Here is an 8,222-nt window from a genome sequence, read left to right on the forward strand (position 1 = left end):
GCGTTTGCCACACGTATCCTTGTGCCTCCGCGGCAAAGGTGAAGTGCTGCTTCTCCTTTCCTGGTACTATAAATACGCTAAATAACTTGGCCCTGCTGCCATGGAAATGAGTTCTTCAGATAACCACACATCTTGCGTTCGCACCTCTGGTGCTCTACTTATGCCTTTGAAAACCTAATGAATAAAGCTGAAAGAACCGACACGATATGTAGGTGCTCGTAAAGCACGCAGTAAAGATCTGTTAACAGCAAGGGTTTCAGTGGGTTAACTGAGGAGAAGGCGTGATCGTTAATTGTTGACTTTTTATTTGGTGTTAGAAACACTCTTACTGTGCATGACGTGCAACAAATGTAGCCACAGAAATTGCATCACGCTTTCATGTATGCTATTGCAGACACCAACGTTGCCTAGATAGAAAACCGAAATAGCCGTGGGTTTGCTTGCTGGTCTGAAGGATCTCTCTTCGAATCGCTATCATTTGTCAATGGAAGTAAAAGGCGCTGCACAGAGAGGACCACTGTCATGAGGCCGGTTAGTTCAGTTGGTTAGAGCATGGTGCTAATAACGCCAAAGTCGTGGGTTCGAGCCCCTTACTGGCCAGGTCCTTTTCTCCTCTCTTACCAAAGCTGTTAGGTTCCTTTCCGTGGTGAGATGGGTTGTCATGCAACGCTGCCACATAGTGCCGACAGACAATTAAATGACAAAAATGAAGAGAGTTAAAGCAGCTGGAGAGGTTCTCTTACAACTTTTGAGCTGACACAGTTTTGGAAAATGTTTCCTTCACGCTGCACTGTACCATATAGGCAGCCAAGAGTCTCCAAAACAAAACAGAATTGACAGTCATATAATGTCCATTAACCCCGGTTTTAAACGCAGCATCATGTCTGCCATCATAAGAATATGAGTCCAATATTTTAGAATATAGTCAGAATGACTTCTAACCTTACATGTGGTGTCTTTAATCCCTTTTGCTCAATGCATGGTGTACGTACTGCATACATGTGTCTTGAGAATGAGGAATGGGCCCCTGAGACAGTCATTTGCCTGTTTCACAAATGATCGTATTTTACTAGAGATTCTGTTTGGGATTCAGATGTGCATTCAGACAGCAATCCCTTTCAAGAATGATACGTTCTGGATGAGGTCAAAGGTGCTGGAACACTGTATTTAGGATGTGTTTGCAGTGATTGTGTGTCTCCTGCTTCAACGCAGTGATATATAGATGTGCTCCTGTAATTTATTGGTACAAGCCCAGGGCAGTAAGCAGTCTGATGATTTATTTCCAGACGGCATAGAACAGTGAAGCAGTGAAGTAGTGCAACACACTGGATCATTATATTATTAGAATCTATTCTACTTAAATTATTACATTATACACAACTTGAGTTCATTTTAAAAATTAAAAGGTAATGAAAGGAATGCATTTTCATGAGAAAGATAATACCGATTTTTCATGTGATAATCTTCCTTATATCATGTCGTGCATCATTTGGACACTTTGTGGGCTTGAAATACAAAGAAAATCATGTTCTATGGTACAAGACAAATACAAAACTTAAGTTTTTATTTTAATTAGATTTGTTTATTAAGCATAAGCAATCATTTATTACATTAATATATGTGAAAATGACATTTTAGCACCATAATATTACATACAGGTCTCTAGCTTCAACACAGTGATATATATATATATATGCTCAGTGATTTATTGGTACATGCCCAGGACAATAATCAGAATTAGTATTTATTTCCATACGGGCTACAGGTAGTGTTGTGAAATACTTCAACACACTGGATCGCAGATTTAGACCCCCTGCACTCTTACTCCTTAAAAACCAAAGAAATGAAGATATGTAGCAATCACATTGTAATAGGGGTGACAGTGACTTAATGCTTATACTAGTGGACTTCTGGTACCTTTAGGGTACGGTGTTCCCTGAAGGGCTCTCAAACCCCGCATTTCAGATGCCTAGCTGTATCGCTGATGTGTTGCACCTCAGAATCACTTTTAAACCTTACCTCTGGTATCTTTAATCCCTATTGCTCAACGCATGGTGAAAGTATTGCATAAATGTGTCTGAAAATGAGCAATGGGCACCTGAGAGACTCATTTGCCTGTTTCACAAATGATCATATTTGACTAGAGATTCTGTTTGGGATTCAGTTGTGCATTCTGACAGCAATCTCTTTCAAAAAATGATTTTACCTTATCGCAGCTTTGCCCTTCTTGCCTCTTTGGACAATATCTCCATCTTGTGGTCGTTGTTGGTAATGTCTAGACAATATCTCCATCTTGTGGTCATTGTTGGTAATGTCTAGACAATATCTCCATCTTGTGGTCGTTGTTGGTAATGTTTTCTTATGCCCTTTTTTATTTCAATTCTCTATTAGTTGATTCTAGAATCTCTACAATAGAGTTGAAAACATCAGTTTTATAGCAGACAATATGACATTATTTATAGTCCAATTAGAAATTTATTACCCTGTTTTTAACATAATAACAAATTAAAATTGATTAAAACTAAGTTTGGAACACCAGGGAACATAAAATGATTTTTAGGAAAACCATGAGGTTCTCTGTGTCCGATGCCTGCAAGGGGAGAAAGCTAGAATCCTTTGATTTTTCAAAATTTGAAAATAAACATTATATAACAACAGCTTTCATTCCTAGGAGTGAAAAACAACCATTTTTGAAGACATATTAGTTTCTAAAACACTACAATAAAGTTAAAAACATCCATTTTATATTACATTATTTTTTGTGAAATAATTAAATTGGCTTATTTCTCTCGCATTAAATTGGCTACAAATGCAAGAATTCAACCAGATATTCTTGTAAAATGTATACTGTTGCATTGCAGTTAGTTAATGAAGTTAGTCCATAGTCAGCAATCTAAACTTTATTGTTAAGCTTTAATAATTGATGTTGTACCAGTAACCTTTAGAAATACTATAGTACTTCACAAATGCTTTGTGTGTTTGGAAATCTTTTGAGTAAAAGCCTTATAAAAATAGGTTTAGTTTTTACAGGACATCACAAAGAAATAGGATGGTATAATTCTTATAATTGCTTAGTGATTGTATTTGGAAGATTATGCACTAAACAGACTTCAGGGATGCCAGTGGATCATTGTGCTATTTGGAATTATTCCAAAAATCAAGTGACCTCTTTGCTGTAGTATTTTTAGTATTATTTATTTAGTATTAATAAAGAATAGATTTATTAAAGTCATGCGATGTGCAAGCGGGATATGTAAAATAATTGAAAATAAAGTTTTTTATTATTGTTATAGAGAAACATGATCAGATTTTCCCTGGTTCAGAAAAAAGACGATTAAAATCTGTAATCTTTCCACTTGTATGTCATCAGACATTAACGAGTACAACCCCCCTCTCTGCCGGAGTGCTGGCTGTGACGAATTAAACCAATTTCACAGGTATTTTCAAAGTAGGAAGTACAGTGTTAACTAGTAGATGGCCTCCTCAATGAAATCGCTTCAACATGCTAATGCGTTGGTGTAACAGTCCGGGCGTGGCAAGCTTCCAATGTCAACTCGACTCGATTGGAAGACAATGAACGTATTTTAGCCCTAAATGAATTAATAGCAAACATGGTTTACATAAAAGACATTTTTCCAAGAAAGTTTATAATAATACGATCTATAGTTGAAATCTGAGCCTAAATATAAAGAAAAAAACATTTTCAGAGAGCAATCACGCTGTGTTTATGTAGAAAAAGCGATTAGGTTTATGAGCAATCTAATTACCTATTCGCTTAAAACGCTATATAAAATAAAGTTTATTTAAAGATGAATGATAAGTGTCGCAGTTTAAATAATTTTTGTAGTAGGGCTTGGACAGATTCCAAGTGCATTTTTGCAATTTACGTTGCATTGTCCAATGTGATGTTGTAATACAGTTTAGAATACAGTAAGTCTAAACTGTATCAGCTTTATTTATGGGTTGCAATTTAGAAAAAGTCAAAAACCGCACTCAAAATGCAATTTAGAGCTTTCTGGCAAGAGGAGACACCCAAATTATAATGTAACATGCCACTGTTTGTGCATGAACAAAGTTATACTGCAATTTTCCTTAGATACGCGATTAAAAAAAATATTTTTTTTGAATCCCCGGCCGAACACATTCCATAAGAATAAGCGCTTTTATACAGTATATCGCCTTTAAACACATATATTTAAACACGCGTTTACGATTTAAATCAAAACGCGATTCAAATCAATATAAATGTTTATTTTGTAACGCATAGGTGACTATTCATTGTTATTAAAAAGACGTAAATTCGATCATGTTGTGATATTTAGAAATATAAATTTGTTTTGATGCGAGTGAGGTTTTATTTAATCTCTGACCAAGGGAAATGTTTCATTTTTTCAAAGAAATGTTTGTTAAAAATTAAAGTCATAGTTCCATGAGATTCAACCACAGACCATGTGACATAGGAGTCAGGAACCTAACCCACAGCACCACCAGCGCAGACACATGCTGAGGGCTGAAAAAGCACTACAGAAACATTATCGACTATAAAATAATGTAATTAGGCACAGAAGAAGTTTACAGCACAGTACAATAATAAATGCTGACCATGACTTTAGAAGCATAAATTACCTTACACTCAATTTAAACACAAGCTGTCTTTAGCCCTCTAAGCTGGTTCATACAGAAATGTAGAGAACCAGGCTCAGAACACACAGCTTCATTAGCGAATACATATGCAGAACAACTAGAGAAGATGTTTTACAGAGGATGGATTTTTAGAAACATCCCATCAGTGACATCACTGAAGTCAACTCCTAGGTAACTGTCGTGTGGATAGTTTCACAAGAATCAGACAAAGGTTTAAGCATCGCTTATTTTAGATAAAACTGCAAAAAAACAACAACAACCCATAATGTACTTCTTTGCGGCTCTGTTTGCCCAAATCATATATTCACAACGTGAAATTAGAAAATAATATTACATAACCAAAAACCGCAATATGGAAACAGAACCTGTGTAATTGTTGACAGAAGATGTACTCGTAACATTTTTACAAGACGAACTACAACATTTAAAAAATGACTTGTATGTACTTGATATCTCTAATCAATCCACTGCACTGCATTAAAACAAAACGAAAACTAAAACGCCCTGGGCATACCGTTTCGCGCTTCTTATCAGTTGCTCAAAAGCAATTTGACCGTATGAAATGCATAATATAAACCTAGAAACATATACGTGAGGAGTATTTACGTAGTATCGGTGTCAAGACATACCTCTCAAATACTGTAAATCAAGTTAAAAATATCTCAAGACCGATTCTGGTCATAATGAAACCATGTTTCGTGTATGTTTTCTTTAAAGTACCGAGACCAGCCATATACTGTATGTTTATGTTCCAAAATTAATATCGTTTATGGCCTTCACACGTGTTGCAGTATGCTCCTATTCTTTTTATGCTCAGGCACTAAGATTTCCCTTCAGTGGTAAAATTCCATATAAATATTCAATACTTAAACGGGCACAGTTAAGACATTAAATATACATATACATATACATATACAAACTGTATACAGTACAGTTTGCATACGGTAATATGTTTATGTTCCTAAATCAACCTCTTTTATGAGCATGTGAAAGGCATGGTGAATCGATTCTCAAAAATTACTGTACTTTGCATGATTGGAAAAAAATGCGTGATTGCGAAATGCTGTGGTGTTACTTTTACAAAGACGGTCAATGAAAAAAATAATGTGGACCAGGGCAATACTTTGAGTTTACAGCTTGTCCAAGTTCATTTATTATTAATACTATTAGTAATATCTTCATTAAAGACTTTGATGGCTACAGCTCAAACATGAGAAGTTGAGCTTTATTAGCTCCACCTTGCGGAAATTCCGGATACTATTATTTTGCTAGCGGTATTTACCGGTAACTCGCGGTATTTACCGGTAACTTGTGGTAGACTGCGTACAGCGTACGCCCGCGCATTTTGAATGGCTGCATCTGTAGCAATCATATTGTAGCAGACACTCAATTGCCTGTTTCACAAATGATCATATTTAACTAGAGATTCTGTTTGGGATACGGATGTGCATTCTGACAGCAATCTCTTACAAAAAATGATTTTACCTTATCGCAGCTTTGCCCTTCTTGCCTCTTTGGACAATATCTCCATCTTGTGGTCGTTGTTGGTAATGTCTAGACAATATCTCCATCTTGTGGTCGTTGTTGGTAATGTCTAGACAATATCTCCATCTTGTGGTCGTTGTTGGTAATGTCTTCTTATAGATACTTTATTGATCCCGTGAGGGAAATTGCAGTGCAACAGCAGCTTAACACACACAATACAGCCACAGTGTAACAGTTATATAATAATAGTACAATACTGTATATATACTGTATATATATATATGAAACAGAAATAGAAACAGAAACAGGAATCGCTTACTACCTGGAGAATCTCTGTAGGAATATCTAGCATTTATCAATGGAAATAAAAGCTGCTTTAATACAGTGCATGTTCAAACTCAAACCCTCAGCTGCTGCTCTTGTTTGTTTTGGGACAAATTGCAACTGAGCATCGCATGAGCCGTTACGTACCCTTATCTGTTAGGGAATTTCAAGGGAGGAGTTAGGTCAGAATGGGTAGGCTGCAAAACAACAAGTAAAGATTTATTCCAAGATGAAACGTTGTGGCGGTTTTCTTATCTTTTCAGCATGGACTAAACTTTTACGTGTTCCTTATATGCTATATATGTATATATTAGCACCAATGTCGTTCTTAAAAACTAACATGAAATTGTCAGGGACATTCAGCTATATACAAAGACGAGACAGACAAAGTAATAATTTTATATTAACGTGGCCTACATATTGACCCAATGATCGAACTAAGTGACGTGTTCTGATTCAGATCCCCTGCAGTTCATGCCAATTAGAACAATAGCAATGCTGAGTCCTCCCCACCCTACTGAGCACAAATTCAGCTGCTCTCCAGTTCTGTTCTGCATGTTTTATCATTGCAATTGAGCTCGGAGCTGGAGATGATCTCCATACAGTTCTGTGTTAACTAGCCCGCACTTGCGTGCTAATTTACTTGTTGTGGCAGATGCTTTTCTATAGTTCATATACATGACGGCAACCTGTTACCGAGGAACCTGAGAGGTTTAAAAGCCTCACGAACCAGGCAGGACTCGAACCTACAATCTTCTGATCCGAAGTCAGACGCGTAATCCATTACGCCACTGGCCCATAGAACATGCGCTTGCACTCCACCACAGAGAGCTCTACACTGCTACCAGTAGTACACTTCCCCATCTAAATTTTCACAGCAAGAAACTTGTGTTTCCTACTATTTTTATCAGGTTTAAAATATCATCTCCTTAAAACAGAAAAAGTGTTGGTGTGTCATGCTGAAATTCTGATTGATTTTGAATTCAAAGAAAAAAGGTTTTCTTCCAAAACACCGTGAACTTGTCACATCTTGCAGACAATAGGTGTATTCCATGTTGAAAAGAGAAGAAAGAAAACCATGGAGCCTTTTACAGGTGTGAGGCTTCTTCAGGTGTGAGAAGACCTCACGGCCGAAACGCTGTGTTTCCGTTCTTCTCTTTTCAGCATGCAATAAACCTATTACTTGTTCCTTTGCAGCCGAGGCATGCTGACGTAGCTACCCAGCTGAACATCTTGCAGACTCTACAGTACTTCTCTCCTGTAGAAGTAAAGCAGGGCTTGCTGGGTGAGCTTTTGCTCCGGTAAATTAGGTCACGTGTCATGTTAAATCACTTCTTCTAAACACAACATTTGCTGGTGCTAGCTTTCCCCATGAAAAGAGACATTTCCCTTACAGTACATGACATATCGTTTTTATTCTATCAATAAGTATAGAAATAAAACAAAAGAAAAAATGTTGTCGCCAAAGAATGCACAGCTCTGTCGCCTTGGGGAGGTGTCAAGGGCATTGAGCTCCTTGGACATGAGAAGTGCCAGATAAATGCCATTTCTCATCATTTCTCTTGGCGTCAGTTCTGCTATTAAATGGGACGGAGGCAACGGGCTCAGAGAGCAGGTTAAGTGCACACCGAACGCAGATGTGTCCAAGTGTCTGTAAAAGCGCGGTGCTCTGCTGGCGCTGTTCCCTAGTGGCTTAAAGTGCCTGCCTAGTAAGCAGGCGATCCTGGGTCTGAATACCAGCGGTGCCTCTCTCCGTGTCTTGTTGTGCC

The 8,222-nt window shown here is 37.4% G+C and overlaps 1 non-coding gene across 1 annotated transcript; it reads right to left on the bottom strand.

Moving 5' to 3' along the window:
- Positions 1–7,178: 7,178 nt before the first annotated feature.
- Positions 7,179–7,251, bottom strand: trnar-ucg (transfer RNA arginine (anticodon UCG)). Its single transcript has one exon. It is a non-coding gene; the product is annotated as a tRNA-Arg (tRNA).
- Between the last annotated feature and the right edge of the window lie 971 nt (positions 7,252–8,222).

Source organism: Lepisosteus oculatus, unplaced genomic scaffold, assembly GCF_040954835.1.
Source record: "Lepisosteus oculatus isolate fLepOcu1 unplaced genomic scaffold, fLepOcu1.hap2 HAP2_SCAFFOLD_93, whole genome shotgun sequence".
NCBI lineage: Eukaryota > Metazoa > Chordata > Actinopteri > Semionotiformes > Lepisosteidae > Lepisosteus > Lepisosteus oculatus.